General features: G+C 48.3%; 1 protein-coding gene across 2 annotated transcripts in view; it reads right to left on the bottom strand.

Moving 5' to 3' along the window:
- Positions 1–21,898, bottom strand: part of GATAD2A (GATA zinc finger domain containing 2A) — a 99,544-nt gene extending 77,646 nt beyond the window's left edge. Inside the window, exon 1 of one of the 2 annotated variants that reach the window (XM_082457681.1) lies at positions 21,568–21,898. The gene's annotated coding sequence lies outside the window, so the exon portion shown is untranslated. Of the gene's footprint in view, positions 1–8,282; positions 8,602–21,567 lie in introns of those variants that run through there. The other variant, XM_082457680.1, reaches the window with a different exon arrangement.
- Positions 21,899–22,626: the final 728 nt, after the last annotated feature.

Raw genomic sequence — 22,626 nt, 5'->3', positions numbered from 1 at the left:
CCTGTTATTTATCACACTTTCATCTAACACAAAGCACTATTTGTTTGGGGAGGAAGAGACACAAGGACAAATCAAGTTCCGCACCCAGCCCCCAGAGCCAGCCGAGATCTGGCAGGGTCAAAGACACGTCCCTCCAGTTCATGAGGGTCCTGGGTCCTGATGGTCACACAGGACCGCCACACCTCAACCCACTACGTTCTCCTAGTGAAGCAGAAAGTGGCCATCCAGGGCCATAGGCTACGCCCTGGGTCTCACCAATGCCCACCTTCTCCCAGGCAGTAAACGTGATCTCAGACCACCCTTCTCTAGGGCCCAGCTCACCTCACCTTTGCTCATACTCAGCACCCCTAAAACCGAAGACCCACTATCTCGGGGCCTGAGACACCTGTACTGCATTTCACTCCATAGGCCACCTACTGGAGTAGCTCAGGCTCTTCTATGTCACTGGGTTAACTTTTTAAAATAACTTAAAAGAAAAATTAGCCAACCCTAGTTCATAGACTTAGAAGACTGGTTAAACTGATTCAACGTGACCCTAATTTTTCTAAGCAATTTAAGTTACTTTCTCCCTTCTGCAATAAACCAAGGTAACGAAGTGGGCATGCTCCCACCATCTTAAACTTCACAGAAGGTGCATGTCTCTCATCTGCTCACCCAATGCTAATAAGTACCTTCCCCAGGTGGCGACCCGTCCACTTTTGCTGCCTTTTGTGTCAGGGTCACCTGATCTTAACTCTGGAAAGTAAGAGGAGCCCCTTCCATCCTCCCTGAGGGGGGTGAGTGGGTACCTGATGGCACCAACAGCAGGAAAGGCCAACTGTCCAATCCTGAGCTGAGATCCCAACTCACCAATGGGTCTCCTGAAACCCCTCGCCACCCCCCACCCAATCTTCTCTCTTCCAAGAACATGGTCAATCCCTCTAACCAGTTCTCCTATGAAATGGTTTAAAGACTACTTCAGCAGGCAGAATGGACTTCCCCACATATAAAGGATATGCAAAAAATAACCTCCCTCGAAGCTTTTTAGCAGCCAGCTTGTGCTGTCCTAGACTCATCCTACTCTGAGTGTTAAGGTCCTTCACTCCTGCCCCAGACTAGCACAGCTGACCATCAGAGCCTCGTACAGGATCTGATGTCTAGCTTTTCCGAATCTTGAAATGGACACCCAAAATGGATCACCCGAAAGATGACTAAATAATAACTGCCATTACTTTTTATTAATAGATGGGGAAAAGCAGTTTAATGCTCTTAAAATTGAAAGCCATCAACCACTCAATTCCAGAACAGGAAACACAGCTAGAGTTTTTGTTTTGTTTTGAAGGCAGCCCTGAGACTCCAGAAGCAGCCCTGAGTTCTTCTTCCCTGTGTCCTGTCCCATCCTCACACCAGAGATACCATAATGACCTCAAAAAACAAAGCCCTGAGGAAGGAAACCTGCCAATGGACCTACACTACATAGATAAAAGAGAAACCTAAAACAAAACAAAAAATTCTAAACTAACCAGGCCATAAAGAAATAAGGATAACAGAGATCAGACCAGGAAGCACTAGAATGGAACAGAGATCTATGTTCTCTCTTCTGCAAGTCAACCCAGGGCAGGCCACTCCTCCTCTCAGGCCTCAGTTTCCAGTTTGTAACATCAAGGGCTGTCCTGTTCATCTGGAAGTCTGTATGCTGCCTGCTGGGTTCAGCAAAACAGCACACAGAAGCAAGCTAGTCCCAGGTGAATGTTACATTTGTCTGCTGCCCAAGGACCAAAAATAGTTACATTTCTAATGCTCTGCCTGACAAATATAAATGAGAGTAAGGCTACAATTACATTTCAATCCAGACTCAGTCCATTAATATCCTTAACCAAGAAAACTTCAAAAGCAAACTTCAAAAACTTCAAATGCCTACTACTGACACCTGAGGCTCCCACCACCTCCCCAGTCTTTGGCATCAGGAAATGTCACTTGTAAGGTTGAAACAAACAAAAAGCCTCAACAATAAAAACTTTAAAGGTTTGGGGAGAGAGGCAAGAGACAGATGACCAACATACAAACTGCTGAGAAGGTCAGCTAATCAAACAAAAGTGTTAAGGAAAATACTAATCAAACCCTCGAAATCTCCCCAGGTTCCGGTGGGTGTAAGAGAGTCCCAGGGAGGGATCTGACTCCAGAATCCTCTGAAAGAACTGCCCGCCATTGAAGGGGGTGGGCATTAGCCCTTTACATGCACAAGAATAATACAAGAGAGAAGAGAAAATGAGGTTCAGGTGTTGTCAATGATATGCAAGTCCTGAGAATATCACAGGTCTGGAGTGACTCAACCAATTCAATCAACACCTTCAAACCAAGGATTCAGTTTGCCATGCTCCTACTTTCCCCACACCACTGAGCAATTGGGAAAAAAATGTGTTTCCTCCGTGGATGAATGAAGATTGTAGCAGCAAAGTTTTCAGAACTGGCTGGCAGAGTGAGCCTGCCCAAAACACACAAGAAAGCTAAAAATATGCTGTCACTGCCACAAAAGTCCACCAAATGGAAACTCAAGTGACGAAGATACTGGCCTGAAACCTGCTCACCTCCAAGGTCATGGTGAGCAGCTGCCTCTAAGGTAAGAATGTGTTGAGTCAAGTTTAACAGCTACTGACTCAAAGGCTAATTGCACAGAACAACTGCGATTGTAGGAAATGTTATATTGGGATTATATGCAGATTTAAGACCACAAGGTTTTTTCACTTCCCTTCCGGATAACCTGACTGACCTTTTAGGTGAGATCTCCTTACAATAAGATCTGAAGACCTCCAAATTGTTAGGTTGTGGTGGAATTTTGTTATAAAGAAAATCTAGCTCCTCAATCTGAGTGTTTCATTGTGCGTGATGACTGAGATGTAAGACCCAGGGGGATCATCTTGTAGTTGTCCTCTGGGCAGAGAAGGATTTTGTTTTTTGGTTGCTTTTTTTTTTTGGCCCCACCTCGAGACATGCGGGATCTTAGTTCCTCGACCAGGGATCGAACCCGTGCCCCCTGCAGTGGAAGCTAGGAGTCCTAACCACTAGACCGCCAGGGAATTTTCCCAGAGAAGGATTTCTGTCTCAGAGGTAAATGGAGGATCAAGGGCTAGGATACCCCTGACTACTTTCAAACATTTCGCAATTGCCCTTACAGCCATCCCATGAGATTAAGATACAGTCCCTGTCTATGGATGGGAAAGCTGAGGCCAGGTGGCCAGAAAACCTGCCCAATGCTGAAGAGTGGTAAGCTGTAGTCAGATCTGCCAAATTCCCAAACTGGCTAGAGAGCTGTAAGTGCGGAAGGAGGACAGGATTCGGGCCCAAACTCTCCTGTTTGCCACTGCAAGCACCATCAAGCAACCTACTTCTCATCCCTGACTAGAGTCCACTCAGTAATAAAGCCAGAGGTACAGGGGCGCCTCTGGGTTCTCAAAGGCAGGACCCCATGAGAATCTGCCTGGCAAACATCTTACAAATGGAAGGGCTTCCCCTGAAAATCAGAATGTGGGGTTCAGGAAGCTCGGGATCAGGAAAAGGGGCTGTGTCTCCTTTGCCCTGATGAGGCACCACCAACCTAGCCATTCTCTATCACCAGGGAGGCACTAAGGCTGGTGGGAAAAACATTCATAGTCTGAAATCGGAAAGGTTGGGGCCCAGTCCCAGCTGTAGAAAAATCAGCCAGGTGACTCTGGCAAGTATCACCCTCTGTAGGGACTTCACCTTCTTCCATCTGAAATGTGGGGACAAGGTTGTGGTTCCAAGGGGCAGAGACAGTGATGGTTTGTCCCACAAACATAGAGGTGCTCCACACATGAGAAGCAGAACAGTCATTAATGCTTTGGGGCTCTGCCTCATCTGCTCTAGTCATGATGGTACACTCACTGAACTCCAATTTATTGAGCAGGTACACATACTAGGTGCTGTGCTATGCCACTTGCATTTATTATCTCACTCCCAACTCAGCTATTTAAGGCAGACACTACTACCCCCTTTTTAGAAATGGGAAAGAGGACAAGGTTCACCAAGGTCAAGTCACAAGGAAGTGGCCAGGTGGAGCTCACACCCAACCTAAGGCAAAGCCAGGGCTGACCCATGACACCACTACAGGGACCTGCTACCTGGGAACAGGCCCACGGCCTCATCTGGCAAACAGCAGGCGGTACTGGGATGTGGAACAGCCTCCCTGGCACCAGGAGGATCTGGTTGGCCACTATAATGCAGCACTATTTATTAAAAGTGTACTCAAAGGCATTACCTCATTTAGGATGAATTAGGTTTGAAGGTTCAAACCAAAAGACCTGACTAGCAAGGCAGGTCAAGTGGTTTCAAGGCTAGAGATGGAGATGCAGAAGGAATGGCTGAAAGATTCAAGTACCTCTGTGAAAATCAAGAGAGAGAAAGTGGGTGCAGTGCACTGAAGCCACAAAGACCCTTTCCCACATACCCTGGAAGGTTTCGGAGGATTTCAAGTCACTTCTTACGGCTACCTGCAGGTATTCAATTAGAGTAAGTTTCTCTGTCTTCCAAAAGACTAACCTACATTCTCATCACACACAAAAAGAGGTCGTAAATACAGCCTAGAAAGCAAGAGGAGGGGCAAGAAGCCCGTGGTCTAACATTCCTCTTGACTAAGAAGTCCTGGATCCTGTTTGCCAGAATCCACAAGCATGTAAGATCTGTCCCCAGCTGGTACTTTTGTTTCTCATAACACCAGTCTCACTACTTCCATCTCACTGCCACCACTTCAGGTCCCCTGTATTTTTTTACGTCAACCTTCTTAACACGTTGCCTTCCTAATTCAAGGTAAAGATGTAGCTTTGCACAGTTAGCACATAAAGTAAGTTTCATTACCTGAAAGAAAAGCAATCTGAGGCCAGGCTGTCCAACTCACCTCCTAAAACAGTTCAAATAACTCAAGAGCATCCATTCTAACAAACAACCACACTGAGCAGGCTGCACAGTTCTGTAAGCCTCAATCTATGACACTGCCAACTCGTTCTTCTGGTTCTGCCGCACTTCCTAACCCAACAACTATTACAAGGAAATCCCAATGATACTCTATTACCCCAGGACGACTGCTCATGAAGACCTCACCTACTCACCTGTTTCATAATCCTCCTAGTTTTCTACAATGAGCGTAAATTAACTCAATCATCAGGGAGAAAAAAATAAACCTAGGGAAAATAATCTTTTCCATTCCATTTGATGGCACAGAAACACCCCAAGTCCAAACAGGTAGTTCTCCAGGCAAGCATTTGAATTGCCTATGCTTTGAGAGGTTAGCATACCCACACCAAGAGTCCTTAACTGGATTCAGTGGTAAGGGCATTACATTTCTGTCTCTTGGAAACAGACACATTCAAGACTCTGAAGGTCATTCTTGATTTTCTCCCAACAGAACACCAGAAAATGCCAACATTTCAGAATGGCTTCGCTACTCTCCCACTCATGTCCTTCAGGCACCATCTTCCAGTCTTCTGCTATCTAAGGCCCAATGCACCCTCATCACATGGGTCCCTGTATTATCCTCTTCAATGAGGTCCTACTGTTCTCAAGGTAAATTCCAGACCCCTCAGCCCTGGAGCCTGCACATTTGTCTCTCTCTGCTCCAACCACACTGATCTTCTTTCAGTCCCAAGCACTCTCTCTGCCAGAAATGCTCTCCCTTTTTCACTTTACCTATTTAGCTCCTACATGTCCTCTGATCCCAGCTGAAAAAAGACCCCCTCAAGTCTTGCTCACCAGGTCACAGCATCCTTCTCTCCTTGGCCCTTGTAAGTTTCCCCAAGTTTATGAGATTAGTTACAATTTCTCTCCCATTAATCTCACAGTAAACTCCACTGAGCAGGGATTCCTAGCATGGTGCCGGAGGCACAGTATGCACATTGATATTTATTGAATAAATCAATACAGAAATCACTACTCGTAATGCCACAAAGTCACAAAATAAGTGATGCAAAACAAGTGAGAAGAACTACTAAAGAGTTGAGAATTGGAGTCTTTAAAATGTTTTATTACTTAAATTTAAAATGTTCCTTCTTTTTAAAAAAAATCATAAAACACAGGTATCAAAAAGTTAAGGAAAAAAACAAACAAACAAACTACTGCTAACCCTAATCTTGGTACAAATCCTTCCAGGACTTTTTTTTTTTTTTTTTACCAAGAGCAGCATTATTTCTTTCCTCTCTATCAAAATATAAGATTGTAGGATCCGCCAAATGATACTGCATTAATAGAGATGACTTGACATTAAAAAAAAAATGAGGTCATCTGAATGGAAATAACAATGCATCCAAATCATTAATACATTAATCCCATTCTCTACACCACATCCAAGATGAGAGGCAATCCTCTGCAAAACCCAGCTTCAGAATTTTAGGGGAGAAATAGAGGATGAAAGATGAAGGGTGGGGGAGTAATTCAGGCAAGGGTCTAGCAAATTACTCTCAAAATCCCCAACCTAAACTGCTTCCTCTAGAAAAGGACTAACTTTTCTGAGTTACAGGCTATGGAAGCAGGGCAAAGGGGGTGACTCTGTGGCTTGGTTCTTAAAAGCCAGCTGGTAACTCTGCTCTCCGAGGACAAAGCAGGGCTAGAAATGGTGTCACCAGGTCATCCCCCAACTCCAAGCAGAGGTGTACTGGAGCCTGGACAAATAAATGGCCTTGCGTTTAGGAGCTACGAGAAAATACTCACATACTGAGCTTGCAAACAGGAGCATTCCTGGGCTCTGGTGCCCCACAGGGCAGGCGCAAGTCCAGCTCTGCCCCTCTACTAAGCAGTCTTGGGCAAGCAGCCTGACCTCCAGAAGCCCCAGTTTCCTCACCTGTAAAGTGGGGACTATACTCTCCCTTCCTCCATCGGATTGTTAAGGGCACTGAAATATGAAATATGTCTGTGCACTGAGCTTAGCACACAGTGGGCATTCAAATCGGGGCCGGTGTCATCTTTTAGCCTTCCTCCACAGCTTGCTGTCAGGTCTAACACGCTACTCAGCATACTGATCTGGTGCCAGCAAACACTGCACATAATCTAACTTAAAAGAAAACTTGTAACCACTACCAGAAAAAAAAAAACATCAACAGGACAGTGGGTCCACGACTAAAGCAACTGCACAGAAGGCTGTCTGTCCCTCAGTTTCTCTGCGCTACCACAGCCAGAAGGTGTCACTGTGTGAAATGGACATACGGAACCAGAGACTTAACCGGTACTGTGCACTCCAAGAAAACTGAAAGAAGTAAAAGGGTAAGGAAGAGAGGAAATTAAAGGCGCAAGTGACTCACTCGGACTTTGATCTAAAGAATCCAAAGCTCTAAAGATAAGGATGAACTACACACCTAAAGGCATAGGATCAGATACACAAAATTAAGCAGTCCCTGCAAAATTCCCAAGGCAAGGCAGAAACGTACACCCAACGTGTCATTGAGTTCCTAAGGGAGGGATCCCCATTCATTTCTGGGTCCCAGTGTTTGCGCACACACCAAGTGTCAATCACGCTCTACGCTAGGGCCCTGCCCATAAGCCCTTCCTTGTTGAAGTGATCAATTCCGATTCTTGGCAATAATCCCTTTAAAAGGCCAGCTGCTGCTGTCTAGTCACTGATGCCGACCCTTTCCAGGTGGGAAAAAAGAAATCAATACAGCCAGCGCCTAGATGGGGAGCCAAATTTAAAGTGTAAAGCCCTGTGAAACGCCGGAACCCACAGAGGGGGAAGGGTCCCGCGGCTCCCGGGGGTCAGGCAGGAAGGGCGCGAGCGGGGGGAGGGCCAGCCCTGCAGGCGTGGGCGCGCGGGGACTCTTATTCTGACATGGGATCCGCAGCCGCCGTCGCCGTCGCCGCGGGGTTCAGCGCCGCGGCCCGGCCAGCCCGCGACCCCCGCCCGGGACCCTCGCCCTGCGCGCCCACGTGCCACCGCCCCCCAGCCCGTCCCGGCCGCTGGGAAGCTGCACCTCTCGGCCCGACCCCTCCCCCGACCCCAGAGGAAGCGCAGGAGGAAGAGGGGCGACGACGCGACTTTCCAGGACCCCCGCCCGGCCCGGCCCCCACGTGCCCGGGCGGCGTCGGAGCGCGGAACTTTCCAGGGCAGCGCAAAAAAGACGCTCCCAGAATAAAAGCAGTACTCGCTCGCTCTCACTTTTCCATGCTCACACAGGGGTCCCTCACAGCCCCCCGACCCTCCGACCCTGCCCAACCCACACCGCCCCTGCCGCTCCAGTCTCCCTCGCACGACCTCGGCCCCGACCCCAGCCCCCGCCCCCCGCCAAGTTTGGTCCGGAACTTACCGGGCCGCGGGCCGACCGGGCCCTAGGACAGCGCGCGGGTTCAAGGGGCCGCGGGGCCGGGGTCGGGGTCGCCTGCGGGGCCGGGCGGCCGAGGGGCTGGGGGCGCCGGGCCGCGCGCGCTCGCTCCGCCTGTGGGGCCGCCCGGGCCCGCGGCGCTCGCTCCGCCGGTCCGCCCGCCCGCCCGCGCCGCCGGCCAGATAATGCGCCCCTCGGCCGCACACATGGAGCCCGGCGCCGGCGTCACCGCCCGGGACATGCGCACCAGGTCAGCGCGCCCGGCCCGCGGCCCCCAAAACACCGGGGAGCTCTTAAAGGCGACGCCGCCCGCCCGCGCCCGGCTGGGCGGGGCCAGTCGGTTGGGGCGGGGCCTGATAGTGGTGGGCAGGGTCAGGCAAACCGACACCGCCCCGGAAGCACCGCCCCTCCTGACCGCGCTCCACTGGACGCCTGGCCCCGCGCGCCGGTTTCCCACGAGGGCTCGGGCGGCTCCTGCCGCAGGGGCAGGGGAGGGGGGTCGTCGCCAGCTCACCCGCGGCAGAGCCGGCGGGCCGCGCCCAGGGCTGACTCACGACGCGCTCACTGCTGACCTCGCTCCAACTGAGCCGCGAGACCTCAGGCAACTGCTTCTGAAAACCAAGGTTAGAATGCCACCCCCGCGGGGTCGTCACACAGAAGTTCCCCTCCAGGGGAGCGGCGAAACCGTAATTCTTCCAGCGCAGTAAAGAGAGTTCTACAAAGTAAGCTCCAGACCCACCCAGTTCAAAGACACTTCAGAGATGACTGCTCTCCCTCTCCAGTTACCTCCCAATCTTCCCCCGTGCCTCTGGGAGAAGGTGAAACCCCCCAAGAAAGCAAATCTGCACCCTTCCCTCTCCAGTGACTTGGAGGAAACACGGGAAGCAGTCTAACCTGAGAGAGGATGGGCTTTGGAGATGTTCAACTACATAAAACAAACACAGTTTTAATAGGGAAAATAAAATATCTAGTATCACAAGAAGCTCTCAATATCAAGATTAGGTTCTGAAGAATCACCAAAAAAGGCCCTTTCCATGTTCTTTTTACAGCGTTAAAACAAATAATTCATGATGAGACACCTAGATAACATATCCTAATACAAGTGAAACAAAAGTTTCACCAAACATACCTTGCAATGTACTGATATTTTCTATTTCATTTTTTAAAGATCAATGTAATTCCAACCCACAACTGGTCTTGACCCCAAATTTTAAAAACACTTAATGTAGAATAAGTTTTACAAGTAAAATTTTCTGCTATGTGCCCCCACCCCAATAAGAAGTTTAAAAAAGCCCATTTTAATTGTGTTGAGTTCCACACCTAATCGGCAACTTTTTGTTGTTGATTCCACCCCCAATCAATCCTACCCCCAAAATCTTCCAAGGGCTTTATGCCAACATCTGGCACAACTTCCCCAGGGCCAAAAGAGAAGCATTCCTTAAACTAAAAATGATACAAAGTACAAGTTGTTGACCCCCAAACACCTTCCCTGACCCAGATTTGTCAGCAATTTGCTTTGCTACAAAGAAATTCAAATGTTCAAATTCAAAAACCAAACAAAAACAGTTTATTCTCAAACAGGTGACGGTATAGGAATGCAGGAAACTCCCTAATCCCATATGCAAAGATAGTTTAAAGCAAATGATTTTCACTCTAATTCGGCAGCTGTTTATTTTGAGAACTGCTTTACTCCACGATTAATCAGATGATGTATATTAAAGCAATATAAGCAAAATATTACCTCACTGCTCCTCACCTGGGTCTTGATTAATGCCAACTTAATTAACTATAAACAGAGCAAAGTGTGGTCAGGTGGGAGACCCAAGACATGAGATTGACATAGGGATTCCAGAATCTGAGCTGGCAAACCCTGTACGAGTCACCAAGGTGACAACCATCCTGTTTTAAAGAAGGAGGCATGGGACTTCCCTGGTGGCACAGTGGTTAAGAATCCGCCTGCCAATGCAGGGGACACGGGTCCGAGCCCTGGTCCGGGAGGATCCCACATGCTGCGGAGCAACTAAGCCCCTGCGCCACAACTACTGAGCCTGCGCTCTAGAGCCCACGCGCCACAACTACTGAAGCCCGCTCCCCTAGAGCCCATGCTCTGCAACAAGAGAAGCCACCGCAATGAGAAGCCTGCGCACCGCAACGAAGAGTAGCCCCCGCTCTCCGCAACTAGAGAAAGCCTGCGCATAGCAATGAAGACCCAACGCAGCCAAAAATAAATAAATAAATTTATTTTTAAAAAAAATAAAGAGGGAGGCATCAGCTGTGACATATTAATGACACACCCCTATGGACTGAGGTGTGCACTGGTGACAGGTGGGCTGCTCCAGGGGACAGTGCCAACTTCTCCAGCTGGGAAAGGGTGAAATAGAGTTTATTTCTGTGATAGGAAGAGAGGACCAAGTGTGTAGATGGAAAAAGCGATAGTGAATCCAGACTTGTTTGGGGTCCCAGATGCTCAGGCGGGTGAATGCTGAGACTGCTTGGTCTAAAGACCTTGTGCCTATAGTACTGGACTAAACAGCAAATAGTTCAGCTGGGTGATTATGAAATATGATGCAATCACCTTCAGATGCCATTCTAAAACTGAAGAAACCCTAATTTAAGAGACAACTAGGGCTTCCCTGGTGGCGCAGTGGTTGAGAGTCTGCCTGCCAATACAGGGGACACGGGTTCGAGCCCCGGTCTGGGAGGATCCCATATGCCGCGGAGCAGCTGGGCCCGTGAGCCGCAATTGCTGAGCCTGCGCGTCTGGAGCCTGTGCTCCGCAATGAGAGAGGCCGCGATAATGAGAGGCCCGCGCACCGCGATGAGGAGGGGCCCCCACTTGCCGCAACTAGAGAAAGCCCTCGCACAGAAACGAAGACCCAACACACCCATAAATAATAAATAAATAAATTAAAAAAAAAAAAAGAGACAACTAGGGCTAGAACCATGTTTCTCCTGAAGTTTTTCCCCTCTGCCCTAAGAACAAGGCAGTCAATTAATAGTTATGGGTACCAGTTAACATGATACTCTAAAAACACTTCTGTTATGAAGTTAAACAAAAATTTCTGCCGAATTCACTTCATATCCTTCAGACCAGATCCTTGCTAATAATAGCCAAGCCTCCTTCCACCCTAACCACTGCAGAAATATTCTAATTATCTTTCTAATGTACTATTAGATAAACTTCCAAACACCATCTGAGTTAATTCCTGTACAACAAAGGGACTGAAGAAAAGAAATGTGGGCCAAATTCCATGTTCGTGTCCTCTTTTATAAAGTAGAAATTGGTCAAAGGCTCAACAGTAGTGTGAAACCGACTGAAAAGGAGTAGCATCACCTACTAAATGTTTAAGGTACTGTACTTTTGGGGTTTTAATCAGAAAATGTCTTTAAAGTTCCTGGTGGACAAAATTTAAGATGTCTTACATGATAAACACTGACAACAAGAACCATCTAAGAGACCACTCATCACAAGGGTTTTGTAGGCTGGGGAGCCTGTAGGCACCAGCTCCAGAAGTTCACAGGCTGGTGGCACAGAAAGACATAGAATGCTTTCAATGCAGAAAATGCATTCATAGAAAAGACAGGAATCACAAAGGAAGAGGCTGCTCCCCTCCCTGGAGAGGGGTCTGGGAGATCTTTATGGATGTGACATTTGAGCCAGCTCTTAATGGATGAACATCCCAGGCATCCAGAACAGCAGAAGCAAGGGCCAGAGCTGGCTACTCCTGGAGTGTGAGGGCTTTGGGGCAGACAGGGCTGCAAAGGGATGGATTCATAAACCTTTAAACTTTCTAGGTGGCTTTATCTCTCAGAACACCGAATGACTGTCGACCACTTACTTCAATTCATAAGCTAAGCAGATCTAGTTATGTATACTTCAACCAATTTTTAGATTACTGCTATCAAACAGTGACACTAGGCTCCCTCTTGTTTTCTGAGAAGCTCTCCAAAGAATAAACAGGTTGTTCATTCAAAAGTGTACCAAGTTTCGGACTTCCCTGGTGGCACAGTGGTTAAGAATCCGCATGCCAATGCAGGGGACACGGGTTCGAGTGCTGACCTGGGAAGATCCCACATGCCGCGGAGCAACTACGCCTGTGTGCCACAACTACCGAGCCTGCGCTCTAGAGCTCATGAGCCACAACTGCTGAAGCCCGTGCACCTAGAGCCCGTGCTCCTCAACAAGAGAAGCCACCACAGTGAGAAGCCCACGCACCACAACAAAGAGTAGCCCCTGCTCATCGCAGCTAGAGAAAGCCCGCGCACAGCAACAAAGACCCAATGCAGCCAAAAATTTAAAATATAAATAAATAAATAAATTTACAAAAGTGTACCAAGTTTAAAAAAAAAAGTACCTTTATGAAAAAGAGCACTACTTTCCACACTTTGCATTTTTAGTACTCTAAAGTCTAAAACTATTTTCACGGAGTTTAGGGACAATATAACCACAATCTCTAAGAGGATTATTTTAAAGTTTCTTATTTCACCCCAAATTCACTCTCAGATGGTGAGATTGCAAAGCAATTGGTTGGGAAAGGAAAGGAAAAGATTCATTTCTATGTGAATTTGATTTCCCTAGTACTTTGATATTTTTGGTACTTTTTTCAAGGACCAGAAAATAGTTAAAGGGACTATGCTTTATGAAAAATACAATACTCCCAACACATTACAGCTTCTACAACAAATGTCATTTTTTAAATCACAACACTTTTACACTAGATTAGGAGTTTGTGGGAGACAGATAAGCACCCATCTGCCCCATCCCTGTTGTGTATGCAGAAAAGCTCTCTGAAGCACAGCTCTCTAGAGATGAACCACTTTGTCAACATGTGTTTGTTTTGAGTATCATTTCTAACCACAATTCTGAACACTTAGTGTCGATGCAACATGGAGTTCAGGCTCCATCTGCAGTTAGTCTCTGTGTGGCCCTGACGATATCCCACTGTTACAGGGCTCTGAGCACAAATGCTTCCCTAAAGGGTTAAATACAAACTGCTCAGAAGTATCATTGTGAACCGGAAGTGTATCTCCCACTCTGTCTTCATCTGCATGTGTCACCAGTTGGCAAGGAGTATCTCTTTTGTGTCTATATATGGCTTACAAAAAAAAAAAAAATATGCACACCTAATTTAGGTCAATTTTAAGTCTTTGAAAAGTTCGTAAGTGAACCATGTTTTCTATGAATTAAAGAATTAACAGGAAAAAAAATCAGAAAACTACCAGAAAAAAAAAATGCTATATGACAGTCTTAACTCTAGAGATCAACCTATTCAAACCTGCTTAACAAAGAAAGAGTATTAGTCACATCAGTGGCCTGCTAATAAACATCCTTGGTTTAGACGTGAAGAAAAACATGTTTTAAAAACTTGGTATCCAGTTCACACCCCCCTCCCCAGTTATTAAATGGCAGATCTTCCGACCTAACATAGGAAAGAGGAAAACATTCCTCCCCAAAGTTTTCCTAATAGGATGAATACTCCCCTCCTCCACTGGTGCCCAGCATTTCACTATAGGAAATTCAGGAGGCGGGTCTTTCTAGTTTTCTCCTTCACAGCTTGATAACAAACACCATGTCCTCTTGCATGTTGACCTAGTCAGGCCTATAATTTTACCAACTCCTGGTTTGGGAGCAGTAAAATCTTTTTTCAAATTTGGGTCAAAAATCAACCTTCAATAGAGATACTTTAAGAGGTTAAGTATAAAGTTTAAAGCTTTGTAAATATAAATATAAAGCCTAAACCTTGAAAATGTCATGCAAGTTAAAAAACTGTTCTGGGGACTTCCCTAGTGGCGCAGTGGTAAAGAATCCGCCTGCCAATGCAGGGGACACGGGTTGGAGCCCCGGCCCGGGAAGATCCCACATGCCGCGGAGCAACTAAGCCCATGCACCACAACTACTGAGCCCCCGTGCTGCAACTACTGAAGCCCACGCGCCAAGAGCCCGTGCTCTGCAACAAGAGAAGCCACCGCAGTGAGAAGCCCGTGCACTGCAACGAAGAGTAGCCCCCACTTGCCACAGACAGCAAAGAGAAAGAAAGACTGTGCGCAGCAACAAAGACCCAATGCAGCCAAAAAAAGAAAAAAGAAAAAACTGTTCTGCTGTATTAAGAGTTTTAGACCAGCTTAAATGACAATTCTCAAAGGAAAAAAATTCAGAAGCAGCCCCCATTATCTGTCCTCCTGAAACTCCATGTAGGCTGCATACTATTATAAATAGAGTCTGCATGGTCTGATTTCACTGGCCATCATTGCTTTCTGATTGAAAATACTTATTCAGAGCTCAATTTAAATATTATTTTAGAGTTCAATCTTGAATTGTACTATGGCACATTTTATAAGACTCTCTACCTTTGAAGGTAACTTTGGGCTTTTCTTGCCAAAGGTGCTCAGTTCAAACTCTGATTTTTAGATGAGCATAACCTCCTCAGGTCAAGGGAACTCACCAGATGGTTTCTTTACCTCCAGGTCCCTGACAGTGCCCATGCTGTTCCTCTCCTGGGAATGAGTAGCCACCTAAAAAGTAGCTCTCCCGATCGCCCCTTCCTTTGCAGGCTCTCCTTCCGCAATCCAACTGCAGCATTTTGCTGCAGTTATCAGTTCATGAACTTGTTTTTTCCTAGTAGCATATGAGCTCCTGTGTCCAGCCAGGTGCCTGACCCTTACCAAGTTAAATGAATATTTCCATCACACTCAAAAGTAAGGCTTTTCCTACAACATACTATAGCCACATAGAGTGTAGGTTTGAGCCTTTTTCCTAGTTACCCTGTCATGCTTCAGGAGGCACTGCAAGTCCATATGGTACACCAAGGTGATGCAGTGGCAGCGGCAGCAGCAGCAGTGTAAGGCTATGATGAACTAAGGGAACCCACTGTCAAAAATCAGCCAATGCAGGAACCTCTAGATCATCAGCCCTCAGTCATACGCAGCGGCCTGTGGCCCCAACATGGACTGGTTTGCTCTTGGGCAGTATTAACTGCCATAGATAGCTATCCAAACTTGGGTGCCAACCTCAAGAGGAATAGTCAGCCTTGGTATGATTCTGCTAACAACTACCTTTACTAGGCACGTACAACAATCCAGCTGCTTGCTTCGTGCTTACCATCCCCACCCAACAAATGAAGAAACTGAGGCTCAAAGAGGTTAGGCCACTTGCAGTTAGTTAGGCCACCTTCCTGAGGTCACAGAGCCAGCAAGTGGCAGAATCTGGCTTTCTGGCTCCAAAGTTTCTACTGCACACAGGGCACTTTTACAAAGCAACAAAGACAAATAACAGCAAACAATTCTTCAAGAGCACACTCTTGCAGAAGGATCTGTCTACTGTCTGCTTCCTTTAGTTCTATACACGTCTCCAGAGCAGCCTTTTGCAGGCAAGCTCCTGCAGGGAACATTGTGATAATGCAATAGGAAACCATCCTGTTAACCACCCTGCCAGATAGTCCTGAGTTTGTGGGTACATTAGCTGAGCCCCTAGAACTGCTAGGTGCAGGTCCACTGGTGGCTCCCAGTTCTGACAAAACAGCTTACTGAGCAAAAAGTGATAACCTGAACATGTTTTCTACGCTCAAATTGGAGCCCAAGAACTCAGCCTGGAGTGTGGGGAACAGGAAATGAAGAGAGAGCAAGCATCCACTTCCCAAGGGCAACAGAGCCCAGAGGTGGGAGTCTGGTCACGTGCACAGTTGCATTGCTTGTCCACGCCCACTTCCGGTCTGGGCCTTCCTCTTCACCTCACGAGTCAGTACTTGGGTGAAGGGAAAGGAAAAGAAGACAGACTACCAGAAACTCTCCTTGTAATATGCTCTCTCTCCCCTGCTGGGCCCTGGGCCCTGAATGAGTATCCACCCCGGCTCTCTGGCTCCACCCCTCACAAATACACCTACTTAAGCAAAGCACCTGTCACATAATTGATCTATGTGGACTAACATCAAATCCGGGCCACAACATAGGAAGATCAAAATAGTGCTTCCCCAGTCCCAATACAAGAGGGAACCCTAGGGCAGAGGGAACTCTGTGCACCAAGAACCTACTAATACATGACTAAGCAGTCCACCTATTTGAAATCTCACTTTTCCTATGCCATAAACAACAGCCAAGCACTACCCTTGTCCGATTTTTTTTTTTTTTTAATATTTAAAACAAGGCGAGAAGGGCTTTAATAGCTGTTTATCTCTTTGCATAACATGCACTGCCATGAAGAAATGCCACAGGATTCCAAAAACACACTGCCACCAACTTCAAGAAAAGTAAAGCTGAAAATGCTCCTGGCAATAACCATTCCAGACTCTCTTTTGTTTCTCCAAGACTACAGCCACAGTCATCCTGGATCAACTAGTGCCAAAAGCCAACAATCAACCGGGAAAACACCATAATTTCTGCTTCCTTTCAGAGGGAGGAAACAGAAGCAAGGAGTCCAGTGAGGAAATTAGAAGGGTAGTAAGGTTTCACTTCCAAACCTCCAAGAAACTCCACCCCAAGCTCCCAACATCCAGGAATATGCCCAAAGAAGCCCTGAGATATTCTTTCATTCATTTGTTTACTTGTCTGTGACTGGGATGTTAAGATCCTTGAGGGCTGACTGCATCTGTCCCTGGGGGCCCAGCTCACTGCTAGGCCCCCAGCACCCAGCATGGTGTGCCTACCACATCATTGTCACACATTTACTGCTGAATTATTTGCTGGCATAGGAAGTTATATGAGCCAGAAAATCTAACACTTTCTATTTTTCAATCCTATTTTAGTTGCATTAAACAACAAAAAAACAAAAAAACCCTACCTTACAGCCACACAGGAAAACTTGTGCCAAGTTAAGCCCTTACTTGAGTGTTTAAACGTCCCTTATAGGCCAGTTTGGAGGGATAAATTCATATTCAAACAATGCACCAGTGTAAACAAAGGCAGCCAGGCTGCAGAGAGGATAAAGCCAAACTTAATACTAGAAATTCAAAATAACAACATCCATTCATTTGCATGGAACGACTCCATACAGTAGTTATTTCCCAATTCCGAAAGAGGTCAGCTTCTTTCTTATCATCAAAATCCCACAGGGATTTAATGCCCCCAGTGCTGTCTCCAACAGGAAGGAAACCCTGACTTCCCCAGCTATTTCAGTTACATAAATCAACAGTTTATTGTCCAGAGTTAGAAGCTGGGCAGTGTTGGGACCCACATACCTTTTAGCGCTGCCCACCAACGGATAACCACGCTACATTACATCTAATAAATGTACCTAGATCAATATCGTTCCTAACTATCCAAGGGTTTTTATTGCTGTAAGGATCTTTCAATTCAAAAAAAAGTTTAAAAAACTTCCCGTTAGATAAAAGGGACTTGGTAGTGGCGCCACCATCCACCAGAGTGAAGTCTGTGGCACACAAGGGACATCATAATTTCAAAAGGGATAATAATCCCCTTAAAGTTGTTTACCCTATGTTTTATATTTTAAAAATAATAAACTTTGCTCCTTTCCCATATAATGGAATAAATGTCCTTAAAAGAATTAAGAGAAATTTAAGACTGGCAGATATTTCTTGGCTTCAATAGTAAATTCACTCTGTGTGTGGGGGGATGGGGGCAGAGGGAGGAAAAGGGGATATTTCAAGAGAGGGGGAAAAACCCTTTTCTTCAAATTTGGAAGCGGTGCAGTGGGGGCCTAGCTCAGATTTTTCACCCACTATTCACCCACAACCCGGGTTTTAGCTATCAAGGGCAAGTGCCATCTGTCTCCACATGAATAAGTGAAAAAGGCTGGGCCCAACTCACCAGCCATGATTTTAAGGCTTTCACTAATTGCTAAGACAAAACCCTCTCAAAAAAAAAAAGTGTCCTGCCCACCCCAGCCTCCAACCCCAGAGTTTGAGTTAGCCTCTTCACAGCCCTCTGAATCCTTGGGAACTCAAGGTGAATTCTGATCTCCTCATGGGCACTAAGCCACACACTCAATGTACTATTATTGTGTGGCAATAAATGCCTTCGTACATCACTTTTCCAGTCTTTTGTCCCCAAATCTGATCCATTACCCTAAAAGAACAGTTCTTCTTCCAAGGTTCTAACGTGTAAGAAGAGATCACTCATCAGGTAACTGCTGCATATCACTCAGTCAAGCAGTCCCAAAGTATGGCCGTGATCCTTTATGGTTCACCTTCTTTTTCTTCCCACAATTCAAGCTTGTAATAATCTTCTATCTCGCCTGTGGTCTAATTATAGTAATACATCTCCATGGCCTTAACTCACAAATTACCCCATTTTACAGAGGGAGAAAGCAAGGCCAAGGCAAACACAAACCCCTGTCACACAGCAAATCCATCTCACATCTGCTATCTGAACACAGAAAAACGCTACTAGACCCAGGTGGCCAGTGGGTTTTGCAAGAGACACTCCGAGTTTCTTTCTCTTTGCTCCGCGGGCATATTTGGCCTTGGCAAAATGTCAAGTGCTTCCTGTCTGGGAGTCCAGACCAGAACCATAACCTCCTGAGCACAACAACCAACGTTTATTGCACACCAACCATGTGCTAGGCGCTGTGCTGGCTGCCTCCACTTCCCATTTGTAGGCGCCTTTACACACATTCACAGAGATGTGACCCCCTCAAATATTTAGTAACGTGCTGATCTTGTGCCATAACTTATCCAAGGCCACACAGCTAGGAAGGACAGACCCAGAATCTGAATCAGGTCCTTCTGACTTCAAAGCTCCCTCTTCCCTAACACCTCACCTTGCTGGTCCTATGGGCTTCATTTTCAAATAATAAACATGTGCCAGCACTTCTCTGCCCTGTCTCAGGACACCTTAAGCCCCGAGCTCCCCACCATATTTCCTCTTCCCCTCAGGGCAAGCTGACCAGGAAGAGGCAGTAGAGGAGCAACCAGGGCTGTAGCGGCTTCCTGCCTGGACTTGACTACCCCAGGAGCAGAGGGCCCAGGAAACTCTCCAAGCGCTTCTCCACAGAAGAAAATAGCTCGAGTTGAAACTTGTGTCCACATGGTCCACCGACAGATTTAGAACTCAAATTATAGCCTCGGCAGGAGTCTTCACAAAGGACTCAAATTAAGCAAGACCCAGATGGAAATGAACAGGAGAGAGACAGTCTTAAGTCAAACTGTAAAGTGAACTGCAGTTCTAGCAGAGTCAGAGGGAAGAACTGGTTGAAAGGCTAAACCAACCAAGTTCAGCCTATATTTCAGAACTCCACTTCAGGAACATTTTCCCCACATTTTTAGCCCGAGACTTGTGCATGGACACGAAGTGGTTACAAGTTACTCAGGTTTCAAACTGAGTTCATTCCTGTCCTTTGGACCATCTCTCAATGCCAGCATTCATCTACTTGGGCTCCAGAGAGCTCTGCGTTTGGCAAAACAGATAAAATTAGCTACTGGAGTGAACCTGGAATCCAGGGTGGGCCATTAAAAAAAAAAGGTACACATGAGATTTGTAAAAGCCACATAAAAACTTCCTTTGAGCCAAGCTGAAGTCACCTAAAACTTAGAGAAATGAATTCAAATCCCCTGTTCCTTCCCTCCCTTCCACCCTTCCTGGGTCTAAGGTGACCCATTTCCTGCTTGTTGCTCTGCCTTTCAAACCCGAGTGGCCCACAAACTGAGGATCCACTGGAGATCAAGGGGTAAATCAGAGGGCCTAGGGAGAGAAAACACAGCTGGAAGACCTGAAAGAGCGTTTTTCTTCTACCTTTTTTTTTTTTTTGGGGGGGGTGAGTTATACTATGCAGAGGGAGGACGGAGGGATGGGACAGGAAGTGGGTCAGTCCCACAACTTGAAAGTGTGATAATGGGGTACAATGCTCCAGCCCTGTCCCTCCTGCTACACTGGCCTGACAACACTGTGGTGGCCCCATGACTCAAAAACAGAGTAACCAAGACTGTCCTCTGACAACAGCTCCTGCTCCCCCAAATCCAGCAGGCCTTAAAAGGATGAGAGAAAACAGCATTTTTTTGCCTGTCTCCCAATCTCCCTTCCAACCACAAATTCCTCCAGGTCCCTGGAAGCTGAGGTAAAAGTTCAGAGAATACCCCTAATCTGGCAAGAAAGAAGACTGAAGGTGGGAGGGGTATATTTCTGATCTCTCCTTCCAGAATAGAGAGAAGTGGGTACCACAAACAGAAATACGGGAACCCTTAAGTTGGGGGCTCAAAGGAAAAATGGGGGAAGAGTTTCTCCCTTAGCAAATCAGGAGGGAAACCTCAGGAAAGGGGGACTATCCTCAGGCAGGTGGAAGGGGAACCCCTGGGGATTCAGGGGGACCCTTTAAAGAAGTGAAGAAATCCACTGTGTCCTCCATCAGAGAGGAGGTATCTTGAAAGAGTGCAGGCACATTTCAGAGATGTGGGGAGCCTAATAGCAGTGGGACATCTCATATTAGGGGGAGAACCTCTGGAGAAGCCAGGGACCCCTCCAAACACTGCAGCATCCACAAATTAGTAGGCGTCCCCTCCAGAACGAAAACTTTTTTGGAAAAGTGGGGAACATTTCCTCAAGTAAATAAGGATCCAGTCAGACGTATGGGCATTTCAGAGTAGTGGGCCCCCTCAGTAAAACGGAGGTACTCATCAAAACGTAGCGGGTCCCATCAAAAGTGGGGTCAAAACAGAAAAGTGGGGAACACCTCCAACAAGGATCCTGACAGAAGCAGGAACACCTCAGATTAGTTGGGCGACACTTGGGAAAAGGAAGAGGTCACCCAAAGAAGTGGGGACAGAAAAGCAGGGAGAGCAACGCAGAAAGGTAGGAGGAAAGGAAGACCTGTGAAAAGCGGGGGACACCTTAAAAAGGCAAGGGCCAAAAAGGAACACAGAACAGTGGGACAACAGCTCAGGGAAGCAGGGATCTCCTCGCAGAGGTGGGGGTCCCCCAGAGAAGTGAGGAGAAAGGTGCCCTAAAAGCAGGGATGTCTCCCTGAGAGAAGTGGGGGTCCCTCAGGGAAGACGGGGGGGTCCCAGAAACGCAGGGGGTCCCGCAAAAAGCAACCCCTCGGAGAAGCAGGGGTCCCCTTAGAGAAGTTGGGAGGGGTAGTCTCAAAGAGGCGGGGGCCCTCGGAGAAGGCGCCCCTCAGGGAGGCAGGCGGTCCCTTAAAGAGATGGGGCACCCTCAGGGAAGGGAGGCTCCTATCAGAGAGGCGGGGTCCCTTAGGGAAGCGGGTCTCCTCAGACAAGGGGGTCCACGCATGGAAGCGGCCCCCTCAGAGAAGCGGAAGCCCCAGAGAAGCCCGGGGCACCGGAAGCCGGGGACCCGCCACCAACGGCGCCCGCCCCTCACTCACCGAAGTTGCTCGGCGCCTCTGCGGGCGGCTGCTGGGCCCCGGGCGGCCTCGGGTGGCAGGGTCGTATCCAGTCCGCTCGGGTCCCGCGGCGGCAGCTCCCTCAGGTGGTGCCCGCGGCGGCGGAGTCGCGGCGACAGGACGACGGACGGTCGACGGACAGACTGAGCGGGTGGCGCGGAGCGCGTTCGGGCGGCGGGGGTGCGCGTGCGCGCGCCGGGGCGCTGACCCCGGGCGGGAGGAGCCGCCGCACAGCGCTCGAAGCCGCCGCTCGGTCTCGCTGCTCCGTCTCACACTGAAATTGCCCGCTTCGCAGCCCGGCTTCCCCGGTTGCTAGGCAGATTTCGCCTCGCACACTTCCGGGTTGAGGCGCGTCTCACTGAGTGGCGGCGCCGCAGGCCAATGAGATCCAGCCAGGGTTCCCGGGATCCGCGCCCCGAAGAGGGCGTGGCCAGACTCATGACGGACAGCACCCGGCGGCCAATGAGCGCGCTGGCCGGCTGGCTCTCGGGATGGCGCTGGGGGCCTGGGCGGGCCCAAGGAGGCGGGACGAGGTGACTGACAGGCGGCCTGCCAATGGGAGAGTGTAGCGGGCCTCAGGTCCAGTCAGGGTGCTGCGGGGGCGGGGCTTTAGCTTCAGGGTAGGAACACCGCGAGGGGTGGGGCATGAGGACGCGTCAATCCGTGGCCGGCTCGCTCGGACACTGGCGGGGGGTTACACCGGGCTGCCCGGCGGCCAACAACTGGATGGGCAGGGGGTTCCCCGCAGTGCTCAGCAGGGGCGCCCCACCCACAATGCACCGGAGGTGGCCTGGGCCCGGCGGGCGTGGGGCGGTTACGCCGGGCAGTGGGCGGGGCCGCATGAGGCGCGCTCTAAGGACACTGGGCGAGCTGTGGCGCGGCCTTGTTTCCGAAGGGTTTCGTTGGCCCTGGCCTCTCCTCTGACTAGAGTCACGGGTTCGACTCTCTTCTGAGAAGAATCTTGGGTTTCTTGCTTCCAGCCCCCGTTCTAAGGAAAACCTTGAGGAATCTTGCCCCTGACCCTTGTTCTGAGAAGAGTTT

Source organism: Balaenoptera physalus (genome assembly GCF_965194825.1).
Source record: "Balaenoptera physalus genome assembly, chromosome: 3".
Classification (NCBI taxonomy): domain Eukaryota; kingdom Metazoa; phylum Chordata; class Mammalia; order Artiodactyla; family Balaenopteridae; genus Balaenoptera; species Balaenoptera physalus.
Note: the sequence above shows the minus strand (reverse complement) of the source record. Positions and strands in the feature narration are given on the sequence as shown.